Source organism: Schistocerca piceifrons, chromosome 1, assembly GCF_021461385.2.
Source record: "Schistocerca piceifrons isolate TAMUIC-IGC-003096 chromosome 1, iqSchPice1.1, whole genome shotgun sequence".
NCBI classification, from domain to species: domain Eukaryota; kingdom Metazoa; phylum Arthropoda; class Insecta; order Orthoptera; family Acrididae; genus Schistocerca; species Schistocerca piceifrons.
The window spans coordinates 1,099,842,077-1,099,856,556 of NC_060138.1; the positions used below are offsets into that span (position 1 = coordinate 1,099,842,077).

Here is a 14,480-nt window from a genome sequence, read left to right on the forward strand (position 1 = left end):
GCAAGTCAAATAACGCGCCTCGTTGCAAAAAAATTGACACGAGTACGTCAGCTCGTGTCGTGGGAGCCTTGAGACTCAGTTCGCCTGTTGTTGGAGCCCACGTTGCGAAATTTAATGCGGAGGCGCAGCTTGTCGGGTTTCGCCGAAGTGCAATAAGCTGGTATGTGGGTCGCGAGCTGCACAGCCAGCCACCACGCACCAGGCTCGCTTTCGTCAAGTATCGACCCCACCTGTGTCCTGGTCCAGCCAAGCATCCAGACCGCACTAGTGCCCGGCGATGGCATTTATCTATTTAAACATTTATTTTTTGTTGCTTACAATCTCGACTCCCGCCACCTGCAGTCTAATGCGGGTCGTATACAAATAGCAATATGCAACTACGATTAAACAGTCGCTTCCTGATTTGTAATGTAGTTTAAGCATTTACAGTACCTGATGGCGATACATATAAAATTAGAATAGACCACCCAAATTCTTAAAGCATGCTGGTACATTCGTTGATCATTAATAATACCATTGCAGCTGATGGCTCACTACGAGTTCCGAATCTTAAACAATGGGACACTCGTCAAGAAGCTCCCGTTGCGGATTTCTACAGCTGTGACCTACGCTAACATTATTTACATCTACGTGAGTGAGTTCTCGAATGCTGAGTGGCAACATGCTAAATCTCTAGAAGTAGAGTTCCACGAAAGATATACCGTCTCCAAATCATCCCCAACACAACGCGCGCCATGCCTAAAATGGTGCAACCGGTTATCTAATACCGTCGTCAGCAGAACCGTGATACAGTGATGACCTTCACGCTGGGAACAAGCGACTAGTTCTTGATTGTCGTCGCTCCGCTTCGAAAGTAGAGGCGGGGCCATCATCCAGAAACCGTCCACATTTCAGGGTCCATGGATGGCTCTCAACACGGAAATAAATGGCGTCATCCTGCCCCTCGAGAAGTCCTCGGTCCAGCTACAAGCCCGATAGACATATTTTCTTCGCCAGGCGTCGGTGTCGTACGCAGTCGTAATCTGCTCACTGGGTTGCGCATCATAGGCGTTTTAGGAGTCCCTGCTTATCTTCCTTGTGGATCATTTTTGCCTTTGATTTCAGTACGGTTGAACTCAAAATGTGTACTAAATTTAAAAATGGTTCAGATGGCTCTAAGTACTATGCGACTTAACATTTGAGGTCATCAGTCCCCTAGAACTACTTAAACCTGATTAACCTAGGGACATCACACACATCCATGCCCGAGGCAGGATTCGAACCTGCGACCGTAGCAGCAGCGCGGTGCCGGACTGAAGCGCCCTGTACTAAATTTAAGCTACTTATAGAAATGGGAGATATTAGTAATGTGAAACGCGTTCCCAATAGGATACTGAGATCTGTACGAGGGAACATGAACATAACCGCATCGATAGACAGAACTAAGTAGGAGGGCAACCGTTCTTGCAGCAGTTTACGATGCCCACCTGACACGGACCTTCGGTTCCGCACGAGGCTATAACTGTCGGGCCAGGTGAGAGTATGTTTGGTTCCGCGCGGAATTAAGTGCAAAGATAAAGGGCGCTATGAGGCACAAAAGCGATAGGCGCGGGAATAAAAGTCTTATCAGTAGAAGGGGACGGACTATATAGTGTGGCACCTCTTAAGACTACATGGAAAAGTAGACTTCGACACCAGAAGGATCAGATGAGTGTAAAAATGACTGGGATTGATAAAGTTTAGCATACGAAAAACAGATTTTGCCACGACGTTGAAGGAGGTAGATTTGCAAGCAAAAAGGAAAGAAAGACAGTTATGGTCTAACGACTAACTAAACAAATAATGTCCTAATGTTGTCTTTGCCCCACAACATTTGTCTCCTGTTAGCAAATGCTGAAAAGAATTGAGAAAGTTATGTACGAACCAGTTTTTATCAATCATGCAATGCACGTTTTTACGGCTGATGATTTTACTTTTATGGACATTAGCAATGTTTCTGTGCATGCCGTTTCCTCCCCTACTGCTCGAGACTTCCCCAGAGGCTATAAAGACTTCGTTGGTCCGTTTTATGACTCGACGAAGATCAGCAAGCCAAACTGTTTAAGTCTAAAACAAACTGTGAGATACAGTACTTGGAGGAAGAGTTCGACCACTTAAGAATTACTTACAAGGGAACCTCCCCATCGCACCCCCCTCAGATTTAGTTATAAGTTGGCACAGTGGATAGGCCTTGAAAAACTAAACACAGATCAATCGAGAAAACAGGAAGAAGTTGTGTGGAACTATGAAAAAAATAATCAAAATATACAAACTGAGATGCCCATGCGTAAGATAGGCAACAGTAAGGACAGTCTGAGCACAGGAACGCCGTGGTTCCGTGGTTAGCGTGAGCAGCTGCGGAACAAGAAGTCCTTGGTTCAAGTCTTCCCTATTGTGACATCTTTACTTCATTTATTTCCGCAAAGTTATGATCTGTCCGTTCGTTCATTGACGTCTCTGTTCACTGTAATAAGTTTAGTGTCTGTGTTTAACGACCGCACCGCAAAACCGTGCGATTAGTAGACGAAAGGACGTGCCTCTCCAATGGGAACCGAAAACATTTGATCGCAACGTCATAGGTCAACCGATTCCTCCACAGGAAAACACGTCTGATACATTCTATATGACACTGGTGATGGCATGTGCGTCACATGACAGGAATATGTTGTCGAATGGGTAGAAAGATTCTTCTACCTTCTCCGATTTAAGATTTCTTGTGGATGTGATAATCACTTCCAAAAAAGTGATGAAAACATAACGGACGGACAGATAATAATTCTCTGAAAATAAAAAATTAAAATTTTTCGCTCGAGGGCAGACTTGAACCAAGGACCTCTGGTTCCACAGCTGCTCACGCCAACCACGGGGCCACGGCTGCCGTGAGCCCAGAGTCTCCTTAGTGTTACCTATCTTGCTCATGGACTAGTCAGTTTATATATTTTGCTTATTTTTTCATAGTTTCACACAACTTCTTCCTGTTTTCTTGATTGATCTGTGTTCAGTTTTTCAAGGCCTATCCACTGTGCAACTTATAACTAAATCTGAGGGGGGTGCGATGGGGAGGTTCCCTTGTTAGAGAATAAATGGCTATTCTGATGCACAGATAAATAGGTTCAAATGGCTCTGAGCACATGCGACTTAACTTCTGAGGTCATCAGTCGCCTAGAACTTAGAACTACTTAAACCTAAATAACCTAAGGACATCACACACATCCATGCCCGAGGCAGGATTCGAACCTGCGACCGTAGCGGTCGCTCGGTTCCAGACTGTAGCGCCCAGAACCGCACGGCCACTCCGGCCGGCCAGATAAATAGGGCACAATACCTTAAAGAACCTGGATCTTCTGTTTAAAAAGAACCAGACAAAGGAAAAGTTTTCCTCCCATTTGTATTGACACAGTGTTGAATGCTATCTATGCCCACCGCTTGCCAAGTCTACAGTACAGAAACTTCCCTAAAATAAACATTAATACCTGGCTTTAAAACACAAGAGCAATCGCCGTCTGGACAACATGGATAAATCGGCAGTACACGGACCAGGGAACCACAAAATGCAATCACTATTATGTCAGAATGTACAAGGACAAAAATTCAAAAATACAAAAACAATTTTAATAGAAAGAAGAACTGAAATTTAACGAGTTGTGTGCCTTAGCGATAAATAAATCAAAAGAGTCAACTCCTCTCCAATACAGTGACCGAACTCTTACGGGAATCGGCAGTAAAGCCGCGAGTAATGAGTATGATGGGGAGGGGCACTATGAATATAGTGCGGGACAATAAGTTGGGAATGTGGGTCTCACAGGAGGCGTGCCAGAGATAAGCCTCTGCAGTCGCACTATCCTCTGTGTCCTTGGTGGCTCAGATGGATAGAGCATCTGCCATGTAAGCAGGAGATCCCGGGTTCGAGTCCCGGTCGGGGCACAGATTTTCAACTGCCCCGTTGACATATCAACGCCTTTATGCGGCTAAGGGTATTCATTTCATTGTAATTTCATTCTAACGAGCTGCATGGTCACCGATGGTATCTGTTCTTTCAGACATGTCCGAAAGAACAGGTACCATCTGCATATAAATCCGTACGTATTTAGCCCGTAAGGAATTTCCGTCACGAGAGTAGCACATGCGCAAAAGCTCCTTAAAACATGCACAACGGAAGGTGTGCTCGCGACCCTACAGCCAAGTTTCACGGAATCTAGAGGAGCAGTAGTGAGATAGATTCAAGTGGTGTATCTTTCAGACTGCAGCATTTATGTTACATTTAACAGCTTTCAAAGAAAAATAACTAATAAATATGCAAGGTGTCAAAAGTTAGGGTGATCACACGCTCTTGAGCTCTAACACAGCACGGAGAATCGCGATGGTGTTGTGGCAACGAACCGTCAGCACTGGTCATCTTAAGAATATTTTCCTGCAGTATGTCCCCATTTAGTAAAATCACCCTGTATACATATACACACACACACACACACCTAGAGAGAGGGTGTTTCAGGAGGAATAGTAAACACTTTCGGACCTAGTAGTGCAGACTAAATCAATAAAAAATTCCATACAATTTGCGCCCAATTTTTGTCAGATTTGTAGCTGTTAGAATGTAACAAAACCAAATACTCTCAGAAGGGATGAAGCAAAATCAAACAACAGAATTCAAATCTAATTTTCATAAATTCTATCCCCGACTTCAGTACACTTTCGAATTCTGTTGACAACACTGCGTGCAAGTCTTCTGATATCTTATTGGCGTTCTTTTATGGAGGCAGCACTATTCGTAACACGAACTGTCAAGTCTTCTCTTGTGTTTACTTTTTCTTTGAAGATTTAGCCTTTCAACCATCATCATAGGCAACACTCTAAATGGGTATGGTCCGAGGACATCGGTGGCCAAGAAACTTGACCATTTCCGTCGACCTACCTTCTGGTTACCGTTACCTGTAGATGTATCACCGGACGACAAGAATCTGCAGAGTCCCGTCGCGCTGGAAGAACACACCTATCTTTGCACCCAAAGGACACTTTTCCAATAGTGCTAGAAATTCGTTTTCAAGAAAATGCAGGTAATGGTGTCCTACAAGACGATGCGGTAACACCGAAGGACCAATCAATTGACTGTCTATCATGTCAAACACTCACAGGGAAACAATTATGTAAACTCAGGATCAACTTAAAAACTTTAACTTCAGAACAGCAACAAAAATGACAGTCGATAAATATACCATAGCACCTGGAGTAGCAGCAAGCGGGAACACAAGTGTGAGTGTGTGTGCGCGTGCGTGTGCAAGTTTGGTACTCTTACGGCTTTAAGTTGGCATCACTGGGATGAGCCCTGATCAGCTGATGTATCAACGATGTTTTATTTATAACCTCCAAAAAACGTTTCAAGATGGCGAGTCCGCTTGAAACGTCCATATTAGTTGAACAACGTTTTTTTATTCGTTTTTTACTTGCTGAAGCCGAGAAACCAGTGAATATACACTGTAGAATGTCTACAGTTTATGGTGAAGGTGGTATGAATCGTGCAAATTTTTACAAGAGGGTACAGCAGTTCAAAAATGGACGCGACTCAGTGACTGACGAACGCCGTTCTGGACGACCAGTTGCAGCTTCAACTCCCTCACTTGAAAGTCGAATTGATGACGTGATTCGTGCCACCCGCCGTGGGACTGTGGAAATGATAGTTGATAAGGCTCAAGTTAGTGCTGGTACATTTCCTAATATTATCTGTAACAAGCTGAAGTACCGCAAAACATGTGCAAAATGTGTCCCAAAGGAGTTGACGCGGCTACTCAAGCAAAACAAGGTTGACAGTGTGCACAGAGCTAAAGGAACGTTATGAAAGGGAAGGTGAGCACTTCCTCAACAAAATTTTAACTAATGATGAAACTTGGGTTCACTCTTATCAGCCAGAATCAAAAAGGCAAAGCACGGAATGGAAGCACACGGACTCATCTGTTACGAAAAAAATTCAAAATCGCAGCATCAGCAGGAAAAGTCATGTTGACGCGGTTTTGGGATGCTGAATGTCCAGTTTTTTGTGATTATCTCGAAGAGCAGGGTACAATGAACAGCCAGTACTACTGGGTTTTGCTTTTTAAACAAGGTGAAGCCAGCCATGAGAGAGAGGTGTCATGGATCTCAGAGGAGAGATTTAATTCTCCAGCTAGACAACGCACGTCCTCATTGCTAAACTAACCTCTGAAACCATCGACAAAATGGGCTGGGTAGTACTACCTCGTCCCCCTTGCAGTCCTGATTTAGCACCTAGTGACTTCCATTTGTTTGGTGCACTGAAGGAGGCATTACGTGGGAAGGAGTTCCAGGACAACGAGGACGTGAAAAAGTTTGTGGGAAATTAGTTCAAACACCAAGCTAAAGAGTGCATTGCAGCCGGAATAAAAAAGCTTGTAGCCCGTTGGAACAAGCACATAAATGTTCAAGGGGACTACGCTGAAAATAGAAAAAGTATTATTTTGTAAATATATACGATGTGAAGGAATAGCGCTGGAAAACTTATTGTCGCCGTTTTGGTGTGCCAGTACCCACGGTACGAACCAGAGGAACGATACGCGTGTAGAGTAGGCCACGGGCGGCTGCTGACATTAGCGTCGTTTAACACAGCTGGGAATTACTGACGCCTGGCGGCCACTCTTGCGAAAAACTCCATATGGTGCTGGCACGTCACAGCTCTGTGCGATTATTCGTCATTCGTCCCTCTCGTGTAACACATACCACATGAAACTTCCCTCTCATATATCACGCTTACCATTTCGCAAATAATTCCGAGTATCTAAACAAGGATGTCGCTTTGCGCTGTGCAACAGGAGATAAGAAAGTACGGCTGCCCTCTACTAGAGATGGTTCTACTGGTGGTGATTTTCTTTCCTTGTACTGAATTATATGGCCAATAACAGGGGACCTACTGTTCAACTTCCACTCTGAATCGTCGTGCAACTTATTCACATATTACTGACAGAAATGAAAGAAAAAAAAATCGGAGTGGCTTAGAGGTATAACACGTGTTTTCCCATTCTGTCCACTAGGTTCGACATGGTCAGGTACACTAGCGACCAAACTATTAAGCTTATTCGAGAAAGGAAGGAAATGGAAAGATGAGAACTGAGCACTCACGGCAAATGAGATTCCTCAAAGTCCCTGGTAAAAAAAAAATTAAGCAAAGTCTTGTGTTACATATAGTGATCATTACGCTAATATATAATCAAGACCTCGTCTGCACAGGATTCATGTAAATGTAATTTTATTTATTATTAAATTTTCCAATGTAATTCCTTGTACTGACTAGTCCAGTTACAACGACAATGGCTTTACGAAATTACACGTGTCAAATAAATAAGACTGTCGCAACTCATCAGTCAGTCAATCAATCAATCAGTCAGTCAGTCGAGAACGGGGGGGCAAGGTTCAAATGGCTATAAGCACTATGGGACTTAACATCAGAGGTCATTAGTCCCCTAGACTTAGAACTACTTAAACGTAACTAACCTAAGGACATCGCACCCATCCATGCCCGAGGCAGGATTCGAACCTGCGACCATAGCAGCAGCGCGGTTCCGGACTGAAGCGCCTAGAACCGCTCGGCCACAGCGGCCGACTGGAGGCAAGGCTACTATGGCTTGTCACCTTCATTGTTTGACCTACACACGAGCACAACTGAGTTAATACTGACAGAGCTTGGGTACATATTTGCCCAAAACGTGTTACCTAATGTGACTCAGTATTTTATGATCGTTTAACATTCGAAATCGATAGTCTGAGTTCTAATTTGGCACCAACACATATAAAACTTTTATTGAACAATCAGACTGCGAACTCTAGATCTTGACTGGGTCAACCATTGTAAGAGAGACTCTACACGAGTTGCAAGAGACATACGCAAAAGGAGTACGGGTGGGGACGGACTGTGACATTACCACTATACTTTTCGCACACGACCAGTTGCTAATAGCACATTCAGAAGAGACAGTAATTCAACAAAACTAAATGAGGTACTAGCGACACACAACCGGAAAATATCCACCAGCACTTCGGAAACAATGGCTACTCACGGGAAATATTTATATAGCGCTAAAATAATGGTTAATGACGAATTAATGTAAAAGGTAACTTTATCTGAACATAGAACTTGCAACCTATCTGTCAATAGATTTAACGCTAACATAAAATCCAAACTGAACGGACGTCGTAATGGGCACATTGGGGAAACATAATAGTAAAGATCTTCAAATCTGAATGCGTTTAACCTTGTCTGTGTTACCGTAAATGAGACCTGGACAGCAAGGTAACAAGATATGAGATGCACAGAAACATCAAGAATAATATTTTTAGGGCATTCCCGAGGTAAATGATAGCCGTAGGGAACTTAATCTTAATAAAATCAATAATTACGCACACAGTGACCAAACGCAACGGAGTTCACGTTTACAACGTATGAAGCAAGATCGTTTCCCGTGAAAATTAAACTTCTATTAACCCGAAGGTTGATAAGCCGTCGGGAGACCGCAAGCAAGATGGACTCAGGATTTCCATCAGTTTCGGAATAGGATTTTTTAACCAACCTTTTTGGGAAGAAATGTTTCCTTCGCAAGTTGGAAATGTGCTCTCTGAACAAGAAAGGACCTTTTCCTCTTTCCAGTAGGGATGGGACTGAAGCAAATCGTAAAGTGGTGCATTATACTCACGACGCCTTATTCATGTCTAATAAATTCTGTTTCTACAACAGAGCAACGTTTGGAAGCGTTAACATCTTCCGGTATTTTCACACAGGTGCAAAGAGATGTCCGTTAATTACGGAGTCGGCAGTGTAGTTGTCGAAAAAAGAAAGGTAGATTCGGTTTGACTTCTCGTCGATGACATAAAAAAAACTGAGCATAGATTCGTATTCTGGAAGGTAATCTCATGGTATCCATCCCAGTACTTTAATCAAGCGGTTTAGGGAAATCATAGAAAACCTAACCTGGTTTACCAGACAGGGATTTGAACCGGCAGTCTACTGCTCCGGTGCTTCGATATTAAGCTTTGAAAGGAGGAATGCTCTCTCCACAGAAACATGAAAGGATCCCGAAACAGTTTCCAGAATAATTCTGGTTGGACATTCGTGTGATGGGAGGGTGGTGGGAGGAAGGGGCTGGCGGAGAAACACCAGGAACATCGTGGAGGGGGCAGTTGTTAAGTGGCTGGATCTCTGAGTGGGAAGGCATCATGCTGGATGAACGCATGGAGCTTCACATACTCATTCGTGTTCAGAGGAACATTTTGTCAACTCCCAGAGGTAGAAAGAAGTGGTACTGCAACCACTTGCGCGACGTTTCAGCGGTGCAGTTGATCCCGACTTCGTTTACGGTACAGTAATGTCCGGTCACAGCAAGTTTTTTGTGAATGACTTTCTAGCTCGTGAAGGTATACACCGTATGACTGACTCGTAAGTCTTGTAATATGAACCTTGAGTACAGAAGTCATTTCAGAGCGATAAGGAGGACAAATTACAACCAATCATCCAATGTTGAGGACTGCTACAGACCTTGAAACAGTTCTTTCTCGGCAATAGGATCGATTACCATTAAAGTTCTTCAAACATGTAGTAGAGGGCGTACAATGTTGCTGCCAGCAGATCTAGTAGTTGGGACTAGTCATATCCCCTATTGACTCATGCCGTTACGAACTAATTTTTACGGTTTTTGAAATGATTATTTCAGAGTTTGAACACTATTGTGTGCTAAATATGTTACTACAATTGTTAATCTGGTTCTGAAACCATTCAAATTTCCTGTTTACGGCTGTTCACTCAGTTCTTGATTGTGATTAATATTACGGCATCATCGCAACTTCCTCAGGCAGTTAAATGGAATAGGGGTCAGTCTCCTCAACTTGCCAGAAGGTGATTTAAAATGACGTTTTCGCTTCAGTGACTCGTCATCAGTAAGTCACTATGTGCAAGAGACCATATAAGCTGCAACACTAATTTTAGCACATGTAACCATCCTAGAGAGATAGAGAACAAGAACTTATAGAATAATCACGGACATTTTGAAAGACTGTAACCAGCACATAAAATTGAGCCTATTCCAGTGGAGGGTTTCGGTACATGTGCACTAAATGTCTGTTCAGAATTTTTCTTGTTTGACTCCACAGGTGTAGTACTTAATACGGTAGTGGCTGCAAAGTACGGTACGTCGAAAACCGTCACTCACTTATATGGTTTCACTATTTGCAATCATATTTCACGCCAGCAGTCTGTCGCGGTGGCTAGGCTACCTGCTGCACACAGTACGTAAAACACTTATTTCAATACGGTGTATTCACTGGACAAAATATTAATCATGCGCGGCGGAGGGTACCATGTACCATTACTACCCATTTACTTTCCTGTTCCACTCGCAAACAGAGCGAGGGAGAAATGACTGTTTACATGCCTCCATGTTGGCCCTTATTTCTCTTTTCTTATCTTCGTGGTCCTTACGCGCAATCTGTGTTGGCGGCAGCAGAATCGTTTGGCAGTCAGCTTCAAAATCCGGTTCTCTAAATTTTCTCAATAGCATTTCTCGAAGAGAACGTCGAATTCCTTCCAGGGATTCCCATTTGATTTCCCGAAGTATCTCCGTAACACTTGCCTGTTGTTCGAACCTATCGGTAACAAATCTGGCAGCCCGCCTTTGAATTGCTTCGATGTCTTCCTTCAATCCGACTTGCTACGGATACCAAACACTCGACTGATACTCAAGAATAGGTGGCACCAGCGTCCTAAATGCCTTTACAGGTGAACCACCTTTTCCTAAACTTTTCCGAATAAACCGAAGTCGATCATTCGCCATATCTACCACAGTTCTCACATGCTTGTTTCATTTCATACCACTTTGCAACGTTACGCCCAGGTATTTGAAAGACTCGACTGCGTCAAGCAGGACACTAGTAATACTGTAACCGAACATTACAGGTTTGTTGTTCCTACTCAACGCGCATTAACTTACACTTTTCTTTTACATTTAGAGCTAGCTGCCATTCATCACATCAACTAGAAATGTTCCTGGAGTTATTTAACTTCGACACCTTACCGCACACCACAGCATCATCTGCAAACAACTGCATATTGCTGCTCACGCTGTCCGCCAAATCATTTATGTATACAGAACGACTGTTGTCCTATCGCACTTCCCTGTTGCGCTCCTGACGATACCCTTGTCCCTGATGAACGTTCGCCGTCGAGGACAACATATTGGGTTCTTCGAGCCGCTCACATATCGGTGAACTTACTCCATATGCACGTACCACCATTAACAGCCTGCAATGGGGCTCCGTGTCAAATGATTTCCGGAAATTGAGAAATATGGAACCTGCCTGTTACAGGATATAGCAAACCAGCAGAGATTTGTGGGCTCCATTGCTCGCCCGATTAGGGCTAGAAGAGCTCTTTCCAGAATTAGAGTGATGGGATGGGGAAGGTCCACTGCTGTGTAATAAGCATATTGGAAACTGCTACGTACACAAAGAAAACATCACGGATTTAAGAGAAGTGGAAACCTAGCTGACGAACAAAAGCCGAACCAATTGTAAATGAGAGTAAGGACAGAAATGAGCGAAGCGTTAGTGACTTTGATGGTAATATTTTTCTAATCGATCTGACTACAAAGTCTTAGTAGTTACGGTCTTAGGTAAAATCAGTGAGCAGTTGGAAGGAAGGGAGGAAGGCAGATTAGAGTTTAACGTCCCGTCGTCAAAGAGGTCATTAGAGACGCAGCACAAGCTGGGATTGTTTCAATGATAGGGAAGGGAATCGGCCAGCTGTTTCAAAGGAACTAATCCCAGCAATTGCCTGGAAAGTCTAAATTAGGATGGTCCGAGGGGGATTTGAATCGCCGTCCTCCCGAATGCTAATCCAGTCTGCGCACATTGCTAGATATGGTAGCGTAACAGGACTTTACAACACATAAAATACGATCCGTAGATAACGACGGAAGCTCCGAAACACTGATCGAACACATAAAATACGATCCGTAGATAACGACGGAAGCTCCGAAACACTTATCGCAGATTATACGTTTCTCTGTAAGAGGATTTGCAGAAGGACCTAGAGAGGATTGTTGAATGTTATAGGGACTAGCACATTCACGCTCACTGTAAATAAATTAACATACTGCGATTATATACGAATAGAAATCGACTACTTTAGTATTGCGCTGCTGATTACAAACTGCCTCAAACAGTAACTACTGTAAAATAAGCAATCTTACGTGGAATGACCGTATGAAACAAATAGTAGGAAAAGCAGACACCAGTCAGAGATTCATACGCAGAATCTTACGCATATGTAATTCGTCCACTAGAGAAGTGGCTTATTAGGCGCTTGTTCGACCGATTAATCAGTACTGTTTATCAATATGGGATCGTTACCACTTGGGACTGATAGAAAAAAGGAGAAGATCCAACGAAAAGCGGCACTTCACGGGATCGTTTAACACGCGCGAGAGAGTTACAGAGAATGGTTCAAATGGCTCTAAGCACTATGGGACTTAACTTCTGAGGTCATCAGTTCCCTATAACTTAGAACTACTTAAACCTAACTAACCTAAGGACATCACACACATCCATGCCCGAGGCAGGATTCGAACCTGCGACCGTAGCGGTCGCGCGGTTCCAGACTGTAGCGCGTAGAACCGCTCGGCCACTTTACAGAGATGCTCAACGAACTCCAATGGCAGACGCCACAGGGGAGGCGTTATGCATCATGAAATAAAACAGCCATTTTTTGTTTTACATTTCTGTTTTGAAAGTTCTGTAATTCCAATGGTATCTAATAAATGATTTCTTGTAATATATTAAATCTCATAAAATTTATGATTCCGTTTGTGTACTGGTAGGTCAAGCTTGTCCAACATATGTTCGCAATATTTTGCATTTACAAATGAAGCCATAATTTAAAAAAATTAGGTTAGCATTGTTGTCTTTCAGTATTTTTTATAATATGATGTATATGCTATGTAAAAGTCTTTTTTTATTGTATACGCCAGTGTCAGCATAAAATAAGGAACGTTTTGTGGATAGTTACTCATAAAATTGTTAAACTTTTAGTTGTAAATTTAATAAATTTGCACTGTAGCTTTGTTGACTTGATTGTTGAGAAACATATAAGTAGTAGTGCACAAGGCTCAAGAAAGGTCAGTTGGACACAGTTTTGGGACGCAACCACTGTATTGTACGTCTGTGCAATAATCTAATTGTTGTAATACAGTATTGTGACTATGTAGCCTGTTATGTGAAGTGGGCTCCCACTAAGAAGAAGTGGTGCAGTTTGTCATAAATAAACGAATTTAAAACGATTTGGTACCTAGATTATTTCATGGAATTCACACAACTTGATCCAGTTAGCAGATGAAATGGACTGAGGCAACGACTATTTCAGCAGCAACAACAGCAGTGGCGGCGGCAGGAAGCAGATTACTCCGAGTTACACCGAACTGAGATACTTATAAGAAATCAAGTGAACTATATTTGTGTCACTGCAGAACTAATTACTAAAGTGTAATGTTTTGGAAACTGTTCTAGCAGTAAACATTTACATTTGTCTCAAAGTAAGTCTTTGAGTGATGGAGGCCAATGTGATCAGTAAGAAACACCCTCATGATCACACATTTCTGGTATGTGTATGGAACACAAGAATATTTTTTGAGGTTTTGTGGTTAAATCAAATAATCTCTTTTCGATGGTAAAAATTTCGCCCCAGCAAAATTTCACTGCCTCCCCACATAACGTAACAAAGAAGTTTCGTTACAATCACGGAGAGGTTTAATATTGAAATTACGAGAGGGTACATCCCAGGAGGTGTCTGACAACATACCACTTCCTCCCACACATGTACCGTGATATGTGCACAACAAAGAAACTCGAGAAATCACGGCTAACACAATCATTCCTCTTCACGCGCCATTCGCGAATGGAACAGAGAAGAGATAATCAGTCAGTCGTAGCAGAAGTAATCTCCGCCGCACACCGTCAGGTGGTTTTCCCGAGTGTAGATGTAGAGGTCTCTAGGATGAGACTAATTTTTTCTCCAGGTTACTGTGTTAGTTTTTTCTGCATAAGGTATTTGTGTCACTCAGGTTTTCCCGCTGTTCATTTCCCATTAGTGGGCTAACCTCGCTATTACGCGACTACTAAGTGGAAACTGAGAAGTAGCGAGAAAGCAGCAGGTGGTTGCGTAACGCGGTTTTTGCATAGCAGTGAGGCAGTCGCTGTGTCCGCCGAGTCATGGCTCCCGCTCTCCTATCTGTCGCGGCACGCGCCGAGCTGACGCCGCTGTCCCCACAGATTCAGGATGTAGGTTGCAGTAGGTACTGGGAGATGATGAAGCTTGCACAGGATAGAGTAGCATGGAGAGCTCCATCAAACCAGGCTCTGGACTGAAGACCACAACAACAACCACCCTGCTTTACCATACATTAAATGCATAACTGCCA

At 43.1% G+C, this 14,480-nt stretch overlaps 1 non-coding gene across 1 annotated transcript; it reads left to right on the forward strand.

The window, feature by feature from the left end:
* Positions 1 to 3,868: 3,868 nt before the first annotated feature.
* Trnat-ugu lies at positions 3,869 to 3,942 on the forward strand. The gene has a single exon. It is a non-coding gene; the product is annotated as a tRNA-Thr (tRNA).
* Positions 3,943 to 14,480: the final 10,538 nt, after the last annotated feature.